The sequence below is a fragment of the Pelophylax lessonae genome (assembly GCF_965119305.1).
Source record: "Pelophylax lessonae genome assembly, chromosome: 2".
In the NCBI taxonomy this organism is placed as follows: Eukaryota; Metazoa; Chordata; class Amphibia; order Anura; family Ranidae; genus Pelophylax; species Pelophylax lessonae.
In genome coordinates, this window is record NC_138769.1 from 116468932 (window position 1) to 116491975 (window position 23044).

The 23044-nt window shown below is 43.4% G+C and overlaps 1 protein-coding gene across 1 annotated transcript in view; it reads left to right on the top strand.

Annotated features, from left to right (window-relative positions):
• Positions 1-345: 345 nt before the first annotated feature.
• Positions 346-23044, top strand: part of NCOR1 (nuclear receptor corepressor 1) — a 310428-nt gene continuing 287729 nt past the window's right edge. Inside the window, exon 1 of the mRNA XM_082245149.1 lies at positions 346-655. The gene's annotated coding sequence lies outside the window, so the exon portion shown is untranslated. The remainder of the gene's footprint in view (positions 656-23044) is intronic.

Genomic DNA, 23044 nt, shown 5'->3' on the forward strand with positions numbered 1-23044 from the left:
CCACACATGGGATTGGATTATGGTGTGTCAGTGATCGGACGATCCCATCTCTCGGTGCTCAGAGTGTATTGTCCCCCTCTAGCTCGCTCAGACACATGAAGCGTGTAAGATGAGTTGGCTCCGCCCCCTGACGATCTGGAGTTTCACTCGAGCCCGGTAGCGCTGCACCACAGGTCCTGGCAGCGCCGTAGAGCGGCTCGGGGTGAATTCCGGCAGAATGATCGAGGCGCTCCGTCTCTCGTTGCCGGTGTAATATTGCCCACACACGGACGATGCGCTGTGATCCGCCCGAGCTCTCGTCCTCTTACTCTGATTCGGCTATAAGCGAACCCGTGACGCTCTGACAGGACCGTGCGCGGCCGCTGTGTCCGAGAAGGAGGAGTGATCCGGACAGATCCGTAGAGCCGCCGCGGCACAGCACCGGGGACACAGCAACCTCCCGGGACATGGTGGTCGGGCCGCAGTGAGGCGGCTCCCCGGGCCTCAGCGCCGGGACCAAACGGAGGAAGGAAGCGGAGGAGGCGGAGCACAAAATGGCGGACACTGCGCGGATCCTACCCGGCTGACACTCCGGAGGGGGCGCTGAGCTTCGCAGTACGGAGATCGGGACTGACGGTGTGAGCGGAGCGGGGGAGGCGGGATCAGCGAGTATACGGTGAGTGGTGGGGGAGGTGCGGAGAGCCCCGGGCCTGTATGATATGGGGGATGGGGGGGATCTCCGGGGGCAGTCCCGGGTGTCCGGAGGGGCTCCTCGTGTCCTGTACACCCATCACATTCCTCCGCTACATCCGGCCGGGGGAAGATGATTCGGGGTGCTCAGGGGGGTCCCCGATGAGGATTTCCTCCTATAGGGGACACGGGGCCCATTCTGACATCATTTATACTGGGGGAGGGGTTTATATCTGTTTTCACCCAACGTTCACCAACTATTCTTCTAAAAGTCACACATTTCTCATTGGATTTCATTAGCAGGCTGAGATGGGTGGGTGAATCTTGTGAAAAATCATTGGGGGCCCATTCACGCCTCTGCTTTGCGGTTTTTGGAACGTAGAATATCGCACCGTGTATTGTTGGGAACGTAGAACATCGCACCGCGTATTGTTGGGAACGTAGAATATCGCACCGCGTATTGTTGGGAACGTAGAATATCGCACCGCGTATTGTTGGGAACGTAGAACATCGCACCGCGTATTGTTGGGAACGTAGAACATCGCACCGCGTATTGTTGGGAACGTAGAACATCGCACCGCGTATTGTTGGGAACGTAGAATATCGCACCGCGTATTGTTGGGAACGTAGAATATCGCACCGCGTATTGTTGGGAACGTAGAACATCGCACCGCGTATTGTTGGGAACGTAGAACATCGCACCGCGTATTGTTGGGAACGTAGAACATCGCACCGCGTATTGTTGGGAACGTAGAATATCGCACCGCGTATTGTTGGGAACGTAGAATATCGCACCGCGTATTGACGCACCTTCCGTGTCTAAGGCCGCTTTGTGCCTGGTGTAACTACACTTTCCCATAGACTTCTGTTAGATCGCATTCTGAAAATGCGCCAAAGATGCTGCAATTTTGGTGTGCTATCAGAAAATGCGCGATCTAATTAGGCTTGTGACGGTATCAGATTTTCATGCTGCGATTAATTGATTAAGGTTTTGCCACGGTATACGGTATTATCACGGTATTCTATTATTAAATTTAAATTATAAAATTTCCACCTCACTTGAATTTCATTGCTGAATTTAGGGGCTTTGGTTCACTTATGCACATTATTATATAGTCAGTCAGTACAGACTCTGTGAACCAGGCCTAAAATAGGTCATCAAGCAGTGTCTGGCCTAACTGGTGATAACTGGTCCTGGCGCTCGGCTCCGATCCGATGGCCTGGTCATTAAGAGGGCAAATCCTTGTGGTCAAGAAGTGGTTAAACCTGAAGGAGGTGTTGTTATTTATAAATTACTTTACTATTGCTTTAGGCCTGGTTCACATGTATGCGGGTTGGCGGTTCACATGTATGCGGGTTGGCGGTTCACATGTATGCGGGTTGGCGGTTCACATGTATGCGGGTTGGCGGCCCACATTTGCACAGGCATAGCAGCCCATTGATTTGAACGGGCTGCTATGCCCTCATTTTCTGCAGAAAAAAGGTGCATGCAGCATTTTTTTAAAATTCAGTGGCCTTGAAATCCATCCTGCTTTTGCACCATGCGACTAACCTGCAGTTCCTGCTCTGGCAAGCTTTCTGCATTTTTTGTATACGTGGGCAAGGCATTTAAAAACAGTTTGCGTGTGCAGCAACGGCAGGTAAGTCGCATGGTGCAAAAGAAGGATGGATTTCATGGCCACTGCATTTTTTTAAATTCTGCATGCACCTTTTTTCAGCTGAAAACGCAGGCATAGCAGCTCAAGCCCATTCACATCAATGGGCTGCTATGCCTGTGCAAATGTTGGCCCCCAACCCGCATACATGTGAACCAGGCCTAAAGCAATAGTAAAGTCATTAATAGATAAAAACACCGGTCCTCCTGCAGGTTTAACCACTTCTGGATCGCAAGGATTTGCCCCTTTAAAGACCAGGCCATCGGATCAGAGCGCCAGGACCAGTCATCACCAGGTAGGCCAGACACTGCTTGATGGCTATATAATAATGTAATGTGGGCTGCTATGTGTGTGTGTGTGTGTATATATATATATATATATTTATTAGAGCTGCACGATTCTGGCCAAAATGGGAATCATGATTTTTTAGCTTGGAATAAAGATCACGATTCTCTGTGTAACAAAAAAAAAATTGGGATAACTTACTGTTAGTTTTTTTTTTTTTTATTCATTAAAGTCTATTGCGTTTGAAAGACTGCTGCGCAAATACAGTGTGACATAAAATATTACAACAATCGCCATTTTTTTCTGTAGGGTCTCTGCTAAAAAAATATATAAAATGTTTGGGGGTTCTAAGTACTTTTCTAGCAAAAAAAAAAACTGATTTTAACTTGCAAGCAACAAGTGTCATAAAAAGATCCAGTCTTTAAGAGGTTAAACTTCCTTTCTCCCTGGCAGAGGGAAGGAAAAGATACAATGTAATCATTTTTGTTTATAGTTACTGGGAGAGCTGTGTGAGTGAATGAGTCATCCAGCTCACTGAAATGTATCAATTCACAAGTCAGACCCAGGAGTAGATAAACTCGGTATTTTAAAAATGCCACAATAACAATACCGTGGCTATGCAATACCGCGATATATCGAATTACCGAAAACCGGCATATGTCTAGATCTAATATGTCTATGGGAAGGAGTGGGTAACCTGAGCCAGAACCGCATATGCGTTGCGTAGAAACCACATGGGTTCTGTGTGAAATCGGCTATGAATTTAGTCTTGGTTCACGCTGATGCGATTTGGGTCACACTGGATTGCATGACAATGGGAATCCCATTGCTTCCAATGGTGCCCGTTCACATCAATGCAGTGCAGCTGCGATGCAACTTTGGGGAAGGGTTCTCTACTACTTTGGTGTGATTTACAGTGGTATTTGGCCCCATAAAATATATGCTAAATGTAGCTAAAGTCACACTATATAATTGCACTGTAAATCGCATCACAGTAGTGTGAACGGAGCTTTATACAATTTGTGGTGTGACAGCACTTTTCTGATGCGTTTAAAAAAAATATATATTTTAGAAGGAGATTTTATACAGAAATCTACCAAAAACGCGTGCACGTCCATTTTTAGATTTGTTTTTAGTGCAATTTTATAGAAGCTTGTGGGGCCAAAATCACACAGCAACTGCACCAGTGTAACACGTATCTTTTCCAAAAACACATTGTGCTGCATTGATTTGAATGGACACCAATGTGATCTCTATTGTCGTGGGATTCTATGCGACTGAAGTCCCATCTGAAATCGCGCTATTGTGAACCAGGCCTTAGCGCGTTTTGCGGCGCCTTTCTTGAATGCACTGAGGTTCCATTTACCTCTGCGTGACGTGCCATGTGCACACAACAGCATTCTTACATGTCAAAGTAATGCCTGCACTTATTTATTTTCCTGGCAGTGAGCCTCCCGTGTTTTTGTAATGCATGTTTGGGCTGCAACATAATGTGCGTCTCTCGGCCATGTTTGGGGTGTCTTTAAAAAATAACGGCATCACACGCATGATGATTTGAAGGTTTGAATGAAGCCTAAGGCTCCATCGACAAAAAATGCACTTAGCGCTCTCTGTGCCATTAGTTGTTAATGGCACCCTAAACGTGGCAAGAAAATACGCGTTTTGCTACACTCAAAAACAAGCCACAAACACATCAAAACGCGTTGTGAATGCCCAAATTGGAACGCAGCAAAAAAGTTCATGAGCTACTTTGCCGCTTGTAGGCATGCCATTGTAATCCATGGGCTGCTTTATGCATGTCACATGAAAAAACAAAAAACCCATTTTGGCTAGCTGGGAAGGCGCCATTCACACAGGGCGTCAGTGTTTGCTGGCGCAATGCAGGCTTTTTTTTTGCCGTGATTTTTAGGAGTGATGTGCTGTGCGGGAACTGTGTAAAGCATATATGGGGCAGCAAGAAAGGTAGGCTTTACCGCCCAGCCCCCCACACGTTCAGGGCTTGTTTACACTAGCAGTTGGGGGTGGTAATACCCTGCGGTTGAGCCACATGCTTCCTGCTCCTCAACCACTCCTCCTTTAGCTGGAAGGGCAGCAGTGGGGGATGTACACATGCAGGAATCTTACCCCTTTTGGTGTTACTGAAACCGGGGGTATAATTCCTGCATGTACCTGTCCCAAAGAGCAATGCAAATGCAAACGAGGCCTACTGTCCTTGGTGGCATGAGGTTGTGTGATGAGAGCGCACTACCAGCAATCTGACCGAACTGTGTGACAACTCTCGGTCATGGCTTCGGTTCAGGAGGCACCAGGACGGGCCCCTGATCATGTGTCTGCTGAGAGCCAATATTAGCAGCCATGTGATACAGATTCTGCCCAATCTCCTGGCCGTTAAAGGTATGCTGGGAGGCAGCGTTTAGGGGTTAACATGGAGGGTTTTGTAGCTTCGAGCTTCATAACCCTCGGGTGTGAAATGGGCCTAAGGATCCACTCACTCCCACTTATACGCTGAAATGCCTACGCGCTGCTCTGCTGGGTTTAGGGGTGCTTCCTATTTATAATGCATTAAATGTTTTGTCTTTCATTTACTTTATTGAATTGTCACAAAATGACACTCCAAGTCTATGCAGCACGTTGCACGGTGAAAATGCAGAGCATTGTACCTCAAGGCAGTGTTGTGGTGTGAACAGGGCACATAGGAAACCGTTTTCTATGTGCTCTGGTGTTGAGCTTGCACGCCTTAGATGATTTTCTTTCTCGGAAGGAAAGAAAATCTCTTGAATCCCTCCCGTGGAGCTTTTGTGTTCTCCTTCTGGCTGGGGGGCATGGGGAGCCTTCCTACCCGACAGAACACAATGATTACTGCTAGTTGCTATAGCCACCGGCAGTAGTCGTATGTGAAAAATCCAACAGGTTGATTGTACCCAAGTTAATCCATCAATCAGCCTCACCATAGATTGTTCGTATCTTGGCCAGTAGAGCATTCAATCAATCCATGAGCAGCTGAGGACTCGGTGGGGGACCCCTTACTGGGAGGATAAGTATAGATTTATATCATTAAGCCTTACCCATGGTTTAAGCGGTTTATTTGCTGTTAATGCCCTGTTGGTCCTCTATATTGGCATTAATGTGTATATAGACTTTTTGAGGTTGGCTCAGTCCTTTATTCTCTATTTCTGTCCGATACCCATGACTCCTGCATAGCAGGCTGTGATGTATATTTCTCACAAATAAATGGATCTGAATTAAGGGCTGCCACCCATACCTTCATGTAGATTGAGTTACATACCCACCTTGCTGTTAATTTTATGGACTTTGGTTCTGTCTTTGCAGTTCCCAGTGTGGCATATCTTACCCGGGATTCTTTCCAGGCGACGCAATTTGTAGCATTTTTACAGCATCACCTTCTGCTCCTGAGGAAGTGTAATACACGAAACATGTTGAGCCTCTTGTGAAGGAGTGGTGGAACCCTCTACTAGTTATCGACCGATATCGGTTTTTCATTGCCGATACCAATATTTTGGCCATTGCATATCGGTATCGGCCGATATGGGCCAATATTTTCATACATTTAGAGAAGAAAAATGTATTTTTATTTTTATCACTTGACAGGTACTTTGGGGAGGGATCTGGGGGTCTAAAAGACCCCAAACCCCTCATCTGCACTTAAAAGCATTCAAAATGCCAAGTTTAGCTGTTTTGAATGCTGTCATTTTTTTAAATCTTGCGCCGCCAGTACCCGGAAGTGATGTCATGACATCCCTTCATTGCTTATATCTTTAATTTGTACATATGTGAGTGGCATATTCAATAACATTTGTAAACGGAATCATGCTATGTGACATCATTTTACCCTCAAATGAGCAATATTTGGAATATCCCCCAGTTCCGGGGCTGATAAAAATATATCGGCAAAAGTCAATATCGGCCTTGCCGATAATCGGTCGATCCCTACCCTCTACTATTTATATCATTTGGATTTCTAATTTGAAATTTCATATGTTGGGTGACTAGAATTGGGCCGCAACCTTTGAAGCAGTAGTAAACCACTCCAGAACAGGCCCGGATAAGACAGAGCCTCGGAGTCAGACTGCATATGCTCAGTTTTGCTTGTGTTGCTAGAGGGGTTTTTATTCTTGGGAGAGTGCATGTGATCAGCACAGGGCCAATCAGCACTGTCCAGACAGAGGGTCAGGGGTCCTGGATCCTGATAGGACATCTCAGTGCAGTATGAAAATTCCTCCTACAAGCTTTAACCAGACACTGATAAAATTCACAAGACTGCTATATACTGCTGATGAGACAAGGTATTAAGCAGTTTGTATTTACTAAAAGAATTTCTGTGTACTGTGGGAGACCAGATATAGTGAATGCAGGGTCCTGTAGCTACACTTTAACGGTAATTTTATTTGGTTGTGCCTATTAAGTCTAAATGCTGCAGTTCAAATATACCTTATGGCCAGTCGCACAGAATATCATAGTACGTGGCATGGTTGTATTATTACGGTTAACCGGTGTCCACATTACCACCAGGTGGATTCTCTTTTATTTTCAATGTATCGCCTGCTTTAGACTGAGACTGATTGTACTGTTCCATATAAAGGTGCATGGTCATAATTCTTTATCTAATTGGTCATTTTGGTTTGAACGGGTTCCCTTATTGCAACACATGCTAACACAACGTTTGAGGACACCTAGGTTTCAATGGGCCCTCAATGTCAACTAGAACGCATCCTGAGGGGAACAAGCTGCAGTAAAACGTACCAGGAGTTCCCCATCAGGCCCCGTTCACACTTGAACGTTTACAATACGCTCAACAAGCAAACTCCCATTCATTTCAGTGGACCCTGTTCACATCTGAGCGCAGTTGCTTGTAGCAAAACGCGTGTCGCTTAAAGTACATGAGCTAATTTTCATGCAGAATTTAAAGGTTTTGTCCCCATAGACTTTAATGGGAATACCTGAAAACACTTGAATTAAGCATTTATTTTTACAGGTGTCTTTAGGTGATCTGCTCCCCTGTTGGCTAAAACAAAACTCCGAGATGAAAAATGCCTGACACATTTGCATATCTGCTAAAAAAAAAAACGCTTAAAAAATCTCATGAAAACACAACACTCTAGTGTGAATGTAGCATAAAGCAGAACTGGTGTGAAAGACCTCAGTTTTACAGGTATACTACAGTGCACACCGTGTGAGGGCTGTGTTTACCAGCATGGGGATGCACACTTGTGCAGGCAGTCCATTCAATTGGGACGCAGCGGCTGTGCGGACGCAACTGCTGCTCCCAATTTGAAATCTGTTTGGGTGAACAGTCCCTGTGAGGATTGTGCACCCGCACGGATATCCAATTAGGAGCAGCGGCTCTGTCCATGCAGCCGCTGCGTCCCGATTGACATGATTGAGGATGCATGGAATACTGTGCATCCCAGTGTGAACAAGACCTAAAAGAGAATAAAATGTGGACCGCGAACACTATAAAAAAAAAAGTGGAAGGAAAAAATGTTTAAAAAAAAAAAGAAAAAAAACGTGGTTTTGGGTTCGCAAGGGTGACATCACAATGTTTTTGTGTGATCCTGAGAAAGCTGAAGATCTGATTTGGAGCTTCATCTTCTGAGATTTGTTATCTGGGGCTCTCCTAGTGATGTCACTGGCACCTATAGGAGCAATAAGAAAGTTGTCCCCCCTACTAGGATTTGGGATGAGAATTTTTTTTTTTTTTACCAAAATGTCAGCAAAGCCAAACAAACATCCATGGCCGAATAATAATAAAAACGTGTAACTGAGCCCTCCATTATTTGCCTCCCCTCCAGCTATGTGACGTCTGCAAGCTCCCTTTCCAGTACTGACATCTTCCTGCTTTCTGGTTTTGGGGTCTTTAGCTGTCTTGGTTGGCCAGTCTGGGATGATGTACCCCCACGCATGTGTGTGAGTTCATTCATCTCAGCACCAAGGTGTTGGTAGAAAGTACAAATTGCACATGATCAGCTAAGTGAATGTTCTAAGGCAAGGGTCTTCAAACTATGGCCCTCCAGCTGTTCAGGAACTACAATTCCCATCATGCCTAGTCATGTCTGTGAATGTCAGTTTTACAATGCCTCATGGGATGTGTAGTTCTGTAACAGCTGGAGGGCCGTAGTTTGAGGATACCGGTTCTAAAGCATCTCATGGGGTGGAAGGTGTACAGAGTTTTTTTTCAGAAGGACGTAGTATGAGGTGTCTTTCTGAAATAGAAATCCTTACTCGCAGCATTTTATATTCAGGGTTAAGGTGTGTTTTAATGCAGCGCTCTCTTCCCTGTGCGCACGTGCAGCCCTGCTTTCTGCTCACAGGATGTGACTGCCAGCAGAAGGTGCCAATGACTCCCACTGCTCTTAGCCAAGCCTGTGAGAGTGGGGAGAGGGAAACAGACTGCAGATGGGCACAGTGCTGGATTGATACCGGACCCAGGCAAGTGTTTAAAGAGGTTATAAACCTCAGAAAAAAAAAAACACACCCTGAAAGACGAAGGCATAATGGGTTAGTATGCATCGCATGCTAGCTCTTTATGAAATGAAATGCCTACCTTAGAAGGAAGCCTCTGCAGCGCCACCCGCTCAATGGTGACACGGCCGACATGTTCAGACGTCTTACTTCTGGGTTCGTGTCCTCCAATCATCTGATTGGCAGGAGATGCAATGACGTCACTCCCGCACATGTGTGCAGGAGCCGCAGTTTATGGCACAGAGCTTTGAAGGAACGGCATGGGCGGCCGTTCCTTCAGTTCGCATGCGCCAGTGATGTCACTGGCTGCATGCAAATGAAATATTTCCTAAACCGTGCATGTTTAGGAGATATTTACAAGCCTTATCATAGGCTTACCTATGGGTACAAGTTACAGAGGCAGCTTTACTTCCTCTTTAAGGAGGGGTTGGGGAGGAACAGGAATTGGGTTTTTACTTTCTTGCATAGAATGCTTTAAAGTGGTTGTAACCCTAACATCGTGTTCCTTTAAGGCATAATCTATAGCACATTGCTTCTACTGTTTAATTTTTCCCTTCCTATCATGTAACATACCTGGTTGAACCTGCCTGTTCCTCTGTCTCCCTCCGGTGCTGACCACAGTAATCATGGCTGCTGAGTCAGATTACCGTGGTCAGGTTACGTGCTTATGTCAGCGTGCTGCTCCGCTGGTAGTCTCTCTCCTCCCTTCCCTGCCTGTGAGCATAAGAGCGGTTCTCCTCCCTGCCCCTCCCGCCACTATTCAGCTGCAAAATGCAGCAAAAATACTTGTATCCCCTCCGGAGTATGCTGCCATTAACGATAGTGTATGTTGTTTTTTTTTTAAGTGAGAAGGCTACATACCTTTTCTCAAACTGCCGCTGTGCGGTCACGTGATCCTCCTTTGCTGGCCGGCTGACATTACAGAAAAATCACAGTCCCTTCATAGATCGGGGAAGACGAGCGGAGGGGGACCATGTGACCACAAAACTGCAGTGTGAGAGGGTATTTAACCTTTTCATTAATAGTAATAAAAAAAAAAGCACACTATCATTAATGGCAGCATGCTCTGGTGGAGATACTTGTAAAGTCAGAAAGGGACTTTACAAACACCTTAAGGTTAAAAAAAAAAAAAAAAAAAAAAACACCCTTTGACCTGAAAGAGAAGTGTAGTTTTGTGGTTATTTTTTGGATTAATACTTACCTAGATGGATGCAGCATCGGTCCCCTGGTGCCTCTACACTGAGAACCGAGCGATCGAACACCTCAGATCGCTCGTGCTGACAGCTCCTAGAGCAGAGAGCCGCTGCCTGTCACTCAGCAGCTCCCTCCTCGCTCTCTGGAGCGCTTGGCTGTGGAGGGGGCGGAGTGGCCGGCTCAGGCTCTTAGCGACTCGCTGAGAGGCCGAGACGGTTGCCGGTCCAGGGATCTGGCGGATCCTGACTCCGTGGTCGTGATGATGCGGTGCCTGGACCTACTTCTGTGATGTCAGCGGAGAGTGGACTTCAGTCTGCTTGCTGCTGAAAACGGGTCACAGGAATGCAGAACGAATTGCACTCCCGTGATCCATAGGAGAAGTACAGCCAAACGAGCTTTGACTATATTTCTCCTTAAGAACCCCTTGAAGTGGTCAGGGATCTGTGCACATAGATGTGGTGTGATAGAAAAGTTCTCACTGCTCCTGTTTTGTACTCTCGCTGCTCAACAGAATTGATACGTTTTCCCTTTCCTGTGGCCTTGTATCATGTTTGCCCACGTTTTATCATAGTGGAAATTGACGTTTGTCAATAATTAATAGTTTTGACCTTGTCTGTCTAGGGTCAATCGGTAACTTTTTTTTCTAATTTGAAAGTTATATCACTGGTATAATTCCACTAAGCCGCCCCCCCCCCCCCCCCCCCCCCCTGTACTAACTAACCTGTGTAAAGCCTAGCACACACTAGTAGGTTTTTTCCTTCAACCCAGTGGGCTAAACGAGAAAAAAAAACTGAACAGCTGTACTGACTATGCAATGTTAGTACAGCGATCTCCCCGGCTGAGCTATTATGTTCTGATGGAGGGAAAGGTGGGGTGTTGGAATTGTAGATGTAAAAAGTCTGGGAAAGGTGGGAGTTGGTTGGATCCACTGATAATACAAAAATATTGGGAGTGTGAGGTGAGGTTCACACTTAAGCCCCGTACACACGTACTGATCGTCGGCCGAACGATCGGCCGTCTTTTGTCCAGGGCTGTCCTGTCTGTTGAAAACTTCAAAAGACTGCACACGAATTTTGTCGGCCAACAACAGCCGACTGCAGAAGTGATGTCATGTGATGGTTAACTTTCCTTGTCTTTTTTCTTTTCTGAGCATGCCCAGTCTTGCAAATCTGCTGTCTGTCGGCCGAAATCTGTACTGACTGGCGAACAATCGGCCGTTCTGGTGACGGCCAACAAATATTTTAAAGTCTGCACGACAGATTCTGTTCGGCCGAAAATGCGCTGTCGGAAGCATCATACTAACAAGCCTACAATCGGCCGATCGGTCGTCGGCCGAATATTTACGGCCGACAATCGCTACGTGTGTACGGGGCTTAATGCTTGTCGCAGTTGATGCATTTTCCAGTGTGTTGTTTTTTTTTTACATGTGTGTTTGACATACTTTTAATGCGTTTTGCATTTTTCGGAAGTATCTGTTGTCATGTAGGAGAAACCAGAGAAAAAAAGACTGGCTGAGAGATCAAACAATTCGGTGGAGGAGGAGTTTCCTGCTCAGCAGAGTGAACGCAACAATGTATAAAGTTAGTTCCAAGGGCTCCTGTTCAGCATAAATGTAACCAACCTGATGGATGTAAACATGGATATGTGAGGAAAGTACAGTAGAGATTACCACCTAGTACTGGTTTGCAGAATAAGTGCCGGTTCGCACCAAAAAACGCTCTCCACATCTGTTCCGGTTGGTTTCTGCATGCACATTTGTATGCATTCCAATGCATTTTCGATGCGTTTCTGGATGCAGTCCAGATGCTTTTACTTTTTTTTTCCTGTTTTTTTTTTTTTCCTCCACTGTGCTGGGGTCTGGTACGTTTTTGTGATGCTTGTTCTGTGCAGGGGAAAAAAGCACTATGTTTTATTATTTTTTTTTCTGATACTGAAATGCACTGGAACGCACTTGACTGGTGTGAACTATGCCGTTGGAACTCGCATAACCTGCATTTTTGTTGCAGTAATAGAAACACTGTGGTGTGAGCAGGCTCAATGTTGTCCCAATTGGGGCTATAAGGGGTCTCTTGTAAACTGGGTTCTCCAATGTGGTTTCAGAAATCCTGGGGGAGTGTAATACATATGTGGCAATGGTGCGCAGCTTTCTCGTGGCCAGCAAGATAGCGCACTTCAAGAGGAAACTGCGTGGGTGGGATGTCAGAACAGGACTCTCTGGCTGTGTTCTAGGGAGAAAGATGCTCAGTTCCTCAGGAATAGATGTATGGTTGGCTTATTCCTTGATAAAGATGACCATTTACCCATTGCATGCCGTCTGGAATATAGCTCCTAATATAGCTGGGAGTTGAGAGATGTGGAGCGGCGGGGTTGGAGTAGGTTGGTACCATGTGAGTGTTTTTTTTTTTATTTTTTTTAATTTCTTTGAGATTTTTGATGTTTTAAAGCGGAGTTCCGGCCTATTTTGCAACTTTAGTGATTCCTGGAGTGCTTGTTATGCTGATCAACAATTGGGCATTTTCAATTTTTTTCGTGGGTCCCTTACCTTATTTTCAGGGCATTTTTTTTTTTTTTTTTTTTAATTCTTTATTTAAAGGTATGCCATGAACAATAAGGAACAACAATGCTGCAAACATTTGCATGATGGTAATAGAAATGTGGACTACGTAGTACAGGGAACAACCTCGTGTAAAACATACTATCACAAAGCATAAACATATAGCATAACCTGGGTTTGTATGTGGTCTTATCTTCCATACTTATTCCTTCATGTGCAGCATTGCTGTATACAAGAGTCCATGTGGAGGATAGTCACCCACCCGAGTGGAAGGGGATAGGAATCCCCGCTGGCATCTACTACTTGGCCGGCAAGGGGGCCCACCAAAACCCCCACCTGAAGCGGGGAAGACCACGGGACCAGCCCCCCATCCTTTGTTTGGAGCACACCTAGTGGCATTTTATGACTTAATAGAAGGGATTCAGGGCATTTTTTATTGTACTTCCTCCTTCTCCCCCTCTGTGGCCACGGCCACTGACATCACTTCCGCCTTTGCATTGCATCCTGGGAGCTGTTTGTCATCACTCCCAGGAGGCTGGAATCGGGAAGAACTCCCAGAACACTCCCTGGAATCAGGAAGAAGGACAAAGCAGATTACACTGCGGCTTCAAATGCCCACATCCAAGATGGCCGCGACCAGGCATCGTTTTTAAAAGTAAGATTTTGACTAAAATCCAATACTGTACACCTTGTAAATATGAGAATAGCGGTTCTGTAAAGGGCAATGGATTCGTATTATAGGGAACTCTGCTGTAACACAGTTTGTTGTTCCTCTGAACTCTTGCACAGGTTAATATATACCTTGTCACAGAGAGTCTGAGGACCATAAATCGAATTGCATGATGAGTACAGCCAGTCACTGGCAAGCAGAGCAGTGCTATACTTCAAAACAAAACTGCGTCCGTGAAAATGTGTGCCTGTGTAGATTGGGTGGATAGGCTCTCAAACACAATTTTACAGTTTTAAATTTTGCTTCTTCTCTATTCATATATTTTTATATTCAAGATTACTCTCAAAGGCAGCATGTATTTTCTTTGCAGCCTTCATAAAAAATCTTGACTGTTCTACCTTAATAATTTTTGGTAGGATGCTGCTAGGGGACCGTAAAGTCTCCCCATTTGTTCCTTTTTTTTTTTTTTTTTTTTTTTTTTTTTTTTTAGATCGAGACCACATGATTTGAGGTACCATGACCAGTCCTAGTTGACATTGCTTTTTATATCTCCCATATTCTGGAACTTTGGGTGATCACCAGCTTATTGATACTTATTATTACCTGTTGATGTTTCTTGGTGCCTAGGTACTAATGGGCTCATAGCCTTGGATGTGCCAATGAGTAGAGCTGGATTGTTGGGCCTAAAATATTTTTCTATGTTTAACTGGTCAGGGTCTCTGATCATATTGGAAAATGCATCCATGTTCTGATAACTTTCTGATAGTTGTTAAAGTATAAACTTCTGAATGATACAATCAATTTGTGATAAAAACTATTGGACCGAAAAATGTTTTTGACCTTCATTGCTGAATGCACAGGGCCCTAAATTCTGGTACCATGCAGTACAATGTCTAGCCGCAGCTTGCCATAGACTTTGACCTGCTGCAGGCAACGGGGCTGGTAGCTGCAATTGTCCGGTCTAAGAACACTGCACCTAGAGGGCCCCGTGTGCAAGGGTCCTTAAAGTGCTAGTAAACTCTGCTTTCTATATTAAAGGTTTACCTGTAGGGTACAGTAAATAACTAAATATCTCCTAAACTCGCACAGCTTAATTAAAATTACATTAATTTTAAAACTGAATGTTAAAAGCAAGTGAAATTTCTAAACGGCATTCTTTCATTCATCGAATGTACGAAGATTTTTTTCATGTGAATATTCTCGTCCGAAAATCGAAACGTGTATGGCCAGCATAAGGATCGGTTCACACCTATGCAGTGCTTTTTGCTGTTCATTTTGTGCATGCGATTATGCTGGGATTTGTGTTTTTTTTTTTTTTGGTCAATTTGTTGTTGGGCAAATTAAAAAAACGCAAATCGCGGCAAAATCGCACTACATGCTTTTCTACAGCTTATGCATTGAAGGCTTTCAAACCAGAAAGGCAAAAAAAAAAACACCCTTTTGCATTGAAAAAAGTCCTTGACCTTTTCCAAATACGCAGCAGCTGAAATGAGCATAGATGTGAATGTGTCCCATAGGAAACCATGTTAAAAGAACTGTAGTGCGTTTCTGCAAAAAGCACCAAAAAATGCTTAGGTGTTAACCAGGCCTAAGACGTTTAGTAGTAGCAGCAGCAGCATGTTTTTTTTTTTTTTTTTTTGTATCACCTGTAATGGGGCTAAAAAAACAAAAATGATCCCTTTTATGGTACAAAAAGAGCAGATAATCGCTACTATAAGGGGTTAATTTATACTGGGAAACAGTGAAAGTAATAAAAATAAATATTTTTTTTCCTAAAAATACCCCGGGACAGGGCTAGTGCATTTAAGCAATGATAGCCTCTGAACTGTCCCCTGTTTCACTTACCTTTTAGAAGAAATACTTACCTTGAAAATGTCTTGTCCAGCGCTGCCATCTCAGGTGTGGGCAGCTGAAGCCAGAGCCTCCACTTCGGTGAGGTCTGAGTCCCAGAATGCCCTGCACCCGGCCCTGTTCGTCACTTCTGGTGCAGGCGGGTCATCCCTGCACAGGTTCTGGGCATGCCCAGAAGCTATTTAGCAGGGAATGATGCGCCTGCACCGGAAGTGACGAGCAGAGCCAGTGCAGGCGCATTGACTCCTGGGAGCGATGACGTCCATCTCCCAGGAGTCAATGCAAGGAGGAAGTGACGGCGCGGGCTGCAGCCGCAGAGGGAGGAAGAGGAAGGAAGGTAAGTATATTTTCATTAAACTCAAGGTAAGTGAAAAAAAAAAATTAATTATCCAATTATTTTTCAGGATTTTTTCTTCTATTGGAAACTGCGAAGTGAAAAAATAGGGTGGAACTCCGCTTTAAGGCCTCGTGTACACTGCTGCTGATAAACGGACGTTTAGGAGCAGTTGGGCGTTTTTATTCAGCAGCCCCTGAACTCTTCTCTGTTATCTTATCTGTCTATATTCTCTGAGTCGTTTAGAGGCAGTTGAGTTTACTGGCATTTTTTTTTAAAGCAAATAAAATGCATTCAGACGGAAGTTTATTGGCATTTGAAACGCCAAATGCAAGTAACCGCATGTAAACGCGTTAACTCGCATTTATAAGCGTTTCATTTATAGGTGTTTTTAATAGGGATACATCTCTACCAATCTTACAATATAAAAATGCTTCTAAACGTGGCAAAATTGAGGTTTTTAACCGTTGGTTACTAGCTGTCAAGTTCCAGCGTTCAGGAAACGTCCCATGTATGTGGCTGATTCCCACCTATAAGAAAAGATGGAAGTCATTTATAACACACAGGCGAGAGCTTACTACCATGTTGGCTGGACCGGCTGGTTTTAGGTTTTTGATCTGTACTCTGCCAAATCGGTGAAAGGGCATTGGCGCTGGTTATACCTGTTTACACCATGCAAGCTAAAAGTACATATTTGTGTTTGACCAGTTGTGACCACAGGACAGTTTTTACAGGCTTTGCCAATGCTTTTAATTTTATCTTAGAAGTGGCAATAGAATCTTTCCTGTCAGCAGTTTTTTTTTTTTTTTTATGTTTTAGTTACACAAGAAAAGCTTTTTGAATTCAACATGTTTTCAGCTAGTGAAGTTGTTGCTTTAAACTGATTGATTTAAATTTTAGGGTCATTTTCACCAGCTATGTTGGACTGAGTTTGGCAGCCTTGGCAGATACGTTCCCAATGCATAGATAAAGCAAAAAGCCCTATGTTAGGTCATACCACTGCAATACAGTGGCGTGCATTGGAAAATAGTATGGCATGCAGTACTTTTCTTCAGCAAAGTGCGGTGCAACACCGACCATCACATTGCACTGCACTGTAGCCAATAGGACTTAAAGCAGAGTTCCACCCAAAAGTGGAACTTCCCCTTTAAACACTCCTCACCCCCTTACATGCCACATTTGGGGGTGGGAATGGGTACCTAGTTTTGACAGGTACCCACTTCTGCTCGGGCCACCTAGACGGCTAAAGCAGAAGTTCTCCTCTTCCCCTGTAAGCATCTAAGACCCCGAGACCCTCCTCTGCACTTAAAAGCATTAAAAAAAGGGCTAATTTTGCCTGTTTTTAAAATACCGTCTTCTTTTTTTTTTTTAAATCTGGTGCCTTTAAGGCTCCAGTAACTGGAAGTGATGTCACGGTGAACGGGATACCCGGGTGGAGCGGCGGGGGGGGGGGGGGTGTCCCCGTGTCCCCGTGTCCCCGTGTCCCCGTGTCCCCTCCCACTGCTTGTAATAACAGCTGAGCGGCTGCTGTTTACAAGAAAGCCCACCCGTCTGCGCATAAAAACACCCGTCTGCGCATAAAAACGGTATCGGGGTGATGTCTGTAGCTGCAGGCATCACTCTGCTACAACCACTTAAAGCAATATTGGCAAGTTTGTGGCCCGATATCTATACTGCAAAAAAGATGAATATTGGCCCCACTGATAATCGGTTGATTCCTAGTTTGTAGACGCTATAACGTTTGTGTAAACCAATCAATATATGCTTATTGAGATATATATTAGGGCTGCAACTAACGATTAATTTGTCTTGTCGACTAATCTATCGATTATTTTTACGATTAGTCGACTAATCTAACGATTATTTAAATTTTTTCTTTTTTTGCTTAATCTAGTGTTCTTTCTTTGATTAGTTAAATAATCCTTTGAATAACTTTACAAAAAATGATACGTACAACTTCTAATATAATATTTCAACTTTTATTAAAGTTTTTCCAAAAAATACTTCAATGTGGTTGAAGTTTCAGTGGCAAAAATAAAATGTAAACAACACTTTAACATCAGGCAGGAATAATGCCATTAATTCAAAACCAAAAGCATTCAAAATGCCATATAAATTATAAAGCACTGCAGTGCTCAACAACACTAACTTGTGCAACTGTGCAAAAATACAAGAGACACATAAAGTGCCAAACACTTTAGGGCATCAGGCATGAAAAATGCCATATCTGCCTAACACTTTAACTTCTTTAAACTACAAGTCAGCTCTCTGCCTTCAGGTAATCTTTTGCTGTATTGGCCATTATTTTTGGCCATTACTTTTGCACAGTGTTGAGCAGTGCTTTTGTTGGACTAGTTGGCTCCTTTAAAACTTGGTTACTTTTTAGGTATGTTTTCCATATACAGTGTTTGACCAGTATTTTTTTTGGTGTGTGTGTTACTTGTAAATGTAAAACATACCTAAAAACTAACATAGTTTTAAAGGAGCCAAGTCCAACAAAAAGCAAGCACCGCTCAACACTGTGCAAATTATAATGGCCAATACTGAGGAAAGATTACCTGAAGGCAGCCAACAGCCATCTTGTAGTTTAAAGAAGTCCAACAATACAACCCAAGAGAGTGCAACAGGTACAGGTTGGGGGCCTGTACCTATAATATAGCATTGCAATGGAGGAAGGTTAGCATATCGACATGCTCTGCAGTTAGGCTTGCTCTTTTTTTAGTCACAATGTTGCCAGCAACTGAGAAAAGCCTTTCAGATAGGGTTGATGTTGCAGGCACACACAAGTAACTCTTTGCCAGCATGGCCAAGATGGGAAACCTCCCTTCATTTTCCTTCCACCATTTCAGTGGATTGTCTTCCTTTGGAATGGCCTGGTCACTAAAGTACATGTGTATCTCATTCCTCACAACTTCACTGTGAATTTCTGGATCTTGGATGTGAGTGTCATCCTCACCATTACTGTGGTGTTCATCTGAATCTGAACCGAGCAAAGAGTCCAACATAGACACTTGCCTCTTTTCTGAAAGTTTCATGTCTGGACTCATTGCACTGGCTGACTGAACCTGTTCCTCACATTGACGTTGATGTGTTTGCTCTTCCTCATATCTTCTTTTCTCTTCAAGAGCAAGAGCTTGGACCTTGAGGTGAACTTTTAAACTATCCTCTGCTGCCAGGAATTTTAGCTTGCAGAATCTGGGGTCCAGGGCTGCTGCAATAAGACATATATTTTCTCCTCCGTCATCTCTGAATTTCGTTTCCCGCTCCAATCTTGAGGTCATCTCCTGCACAGCAACATTTTGGAAAGCCTTGACTGCCGCTGTCTCGCAAATTGTGCTCTGTATGGATTTCTGGAGGTAGAGCGGAACCAGTCACATAGGACTCTCCACTCAAGAAAACAGTAGCACACTCAAAAGGCTTCAAGACTTGTTCCACTTCCTCAAGTAAGCTCCACTGATCATGTTTTAAATCCAGGAAGCGCTTCCCTCGTGGTGTGACATCAGGATCGGAAAGTGTTGCAGTGACAGGCCACCTCTGTTCAAGCAGGCGACTGATCATGTGTAAAGTACTGTTCCATCTTACGGATACATCATTTATTAGCGCATGATCAGGGGTACCCATTTGTTGTTGCTTTGTAGTGGCCAGCTCACTTTTTTTAAAATGTTCCACAAGGCACTTCGCAGCCCTCAGTGTCTTGCTGATCTGGGGATCCCTCAGGGCATGGTTGACAACTAGCTGCAATGTATGACCAGCACACCTGAGAGAAGAGATGCCAGGATGCTTTTCTTCCAAAATACGCAGAGCAGCGACAACATTTGAAGCATTATCATGAACAACTGCAATTACATTGGCCATGGATATCTCAAACTTCTCAGCTGCTTTTTCCACCCAGTTAGCAATGTTTTCAGCTGTGTGGCGATCTTCAAGTGGCATAGTGGTCAGATTGTAGGATGTAAGCTTCCAGTCTTCATTAATGAAGTGGCATGTGACACCCAAGTATGCCTCTGTGGCAATACTGGTCCATGCGTCTGTGGTGAGAGCTATTTTGGATTTGACATCTTTGATTGACTCTTTCAATCGTTCAAAATTCTCCTCATATTTCCTCTCCATCAGCTTCGTGAAATGGGACCTGGAGGGAAGTGTGTATCCTGGGTAAAATGTGCTGATCATCTCACGAAATCCTTGACCGTCTACAATGGAAAGAGGTCTCATATCTTTTAAAATCATGTTGAGTATGCTATTGGTAAGTGTAATGGCCACTTGGGGTGTGCAAGCAGTGACATCCTTTTTATGAAAGAAAAAATCTTGTACACCGCTTTGCCTCTTCCTGAGGAAAAACAATAATAATAATAATTAATAACATTACCAATTTACACATCTATGAATGCTCAGCCTCAACGCTAACCATATTAATTGTATTTTTTCTAGTAGAATTTTGAGATATCCATGGCCAATGTTGTAATTAATAATGCTGCAGAGTGCAGTCACAGTCAAAATAGCTCTCAGGTGTGCTGGTGGTCATGGTCAGATCATTGCACTTGTTGTCAATCATGACCTGAGGGATCCACAAGACAGACACTGAGGGCTGCAAATGCAAAATGCCTTGTAGTCCATTTAAGAAAAGTGAGCTGGCCCGGCCTAGGCAATCATCAGCTAGCAATGCAATGCATTAATTAATATTGTTGAAATTAGTAGTACTAGTACTTACAAAGATGGCTCGTCCTTTGTGGTCAGTGCGCCAGGATGCTTTCTTCTGAGGTGCTTGTGCATAGCAGTTGTGCTGCCGTGGTATGCCATTTCACTTTTGCAAAGGGAACAGAGGACCATTTTATTTGGCCTCTGCTGAAAGTATCCCCATACCCTTGACGACCGTGATCGGGCTCTCGCTGTCTTTTGTACTGGAACTGTGCTGCTGGAACTGCTGCTGGAAGCCTTTTGTGGTACTGGTACTCTGCTGCTGGACGTGGAACCGCTGCTGCTGCTGGCTTTTTCTCCCCCAGGATCAGATGTCGCCATTACCGCTGCTGTTCCGCTATTTTAATGCAACTCGCGCGAGATGCGTGTGACGTCACGTGCTGACGCGTTGATGCTTTTTACGCACGTCGACGATTTTTTGTAGTCGACGCGTCGTGGCAGCCCATATATATAATATATATATATATATATATATATATATATATATATATATATATATATATATATATATATATATATATATATATATATATATATATATATATATATACATTTATATATACATTTATTTTTTTTTACCAAAAACATAGATTACATATTTGTATTTTGTATTCACCTTGTGCCCAGTTCTTGATTGTCTTTATTGTTTCATGTCCCTTGTGTTGAGGATATTCACATTTTCAGGTTGGCTGGTCTGAGGCTTGTTGGACAGTGTAATATTGGCACCCTATTTCTTGGATGTTTCAAATAATGCTTTTAGCGGAGTATCAATGGAGCAAGCTTTTTGTTTTAGGGTCTTAGTATAGAGACCAGGTAGTTTTAATGTTGAGAGTTATAAATGTTTAGACTGAACTTTTCTTTATGCTCTTAAGAAAATTAATCTTAATAATTGCCACTGTTTTTTAGTGGTTAGCACGCTTGTAGCACAGGGCCCTGAGTTTGATGGCACCAAGGATAGTTTACTACAGGGCTTGACAAATTTTCCTGAAATCTAGGAGCCAGCTAAAAAAGTTAGGAGCCAGTTTTTTTTTTTTTTAAACTAACAACCAAGCTTTATTTAATAAAACGGATACTAAATTTACACATAAATACGACTATGACCCCACTCTCCTCTATAGCGCAATTGGATGAAAACAGACTGTCTGTCTCTTTCCATCCGATGCCATTTGATCCGATCCACGGGATGGATAGAAAATAGAACCACCATCCGTCTGCTTTTGGTGGACCGGATCAGATGGCGGCAGATTACTGCTCCATAGAGGAGAATGAAGGGTCCGATCAGGTCTGCCTGAAAAACTGACAGGCGGACCTGATCAGACAGCCCGTGTGAAAGGGGCCTTCGGCTGTGGCATGGCGATGAGGAAAAAAAAAAAAAAGTGTGTGTGTATGTATGTGTGTGTATATATATATATATATATATATATATATATATATATATATATATATATATATATATATATATATATATATATATATATATATATATATATATATATATATATATATATATATATATATATATATATATATATATATATATATATATATAAATTTTTTTTTTTTTTTAATAATTGGAAAAAAAAAAAGAAATATTTTTTTATTGTTTTTTTAATAATAATTTTATAATAATAAATTAAATTAATAATAGCCACACTCCCTGTCAAAGGTAACTAACTGGACAGGGAGATGGTAATGCATTGAGAACAAACAGACAGTGGAAACAGTCATTACAACAGTCATTACTCCCGGCCACCACAAGAGGGCGCCAGTTCCCCATTGGAAGCCTCTCTCATCTCAAGTAGGCCGAAAAGCCGGGGGCCTCAATTTTCGGACGGCGCGGAAGTCCATGCAAAAATGACAGGACACCTTCTGCAGGGCACCCAAGGCGCCAGGTCGCTAATTCTAGTCGCAAATGCGACCTGGCGCCCGGGGATTGTCGAGCCCTGGTTTACTATACATACTTCTTCCACATTCCAAAAGTAAACCAACTTCCAAAGCACTCAACAGAGGGCACTGTCTGCCTCCCGTTCTCCAGTATCTGTTCTTTCCCACCAGTTTCCTGCTTGTGGTTGCATTGATGGTGATGGGGGGCAATCAGCGCCTCTCCCTCATACAGTTTGCACCTCCCCACTATCACTGTACCCAGAAATCAGGGGAAGTATCGGGCTGCTGGAGAGTAAATAAAGCCAGTGTGGCTGGTAGGTCAGAATTTTCATGGCTTGCTTTGCATATTTAAAATGACTTTACCCCAGTCCTCAGCAGAATATGAAAAAAAGGAATCTCCATAGTGACTGAGTATGAACAGCATGTAATGTATCATTTATTGCTAGTTTTTTTTTTTTATGATCTGAGTTTAGTGACACTTTAATGTAGAAAAAAGTGTTTTCCTTTAATTGGTTTAAATATAGAAAAGGCCTGATCTCTTACTTTTTTATTTTTAAAGGGAATTGCAACAAGTTAGAACGATTATGAATTTTCAGGAAATTAAAATCTGAAGGGTTCAGTGTTTTATCCGCTACGTTGAAGGCAGGCTGCAGAGAACCTCAAACCTGTTGAGTGGATTTACTTGGTTGTATGTGTGAAGAAACAGAACAACATTATTGAATTCTGGAAATTTGAGTCATTTCATAAATAAAAGTTCAGCAACAATTTTGTTG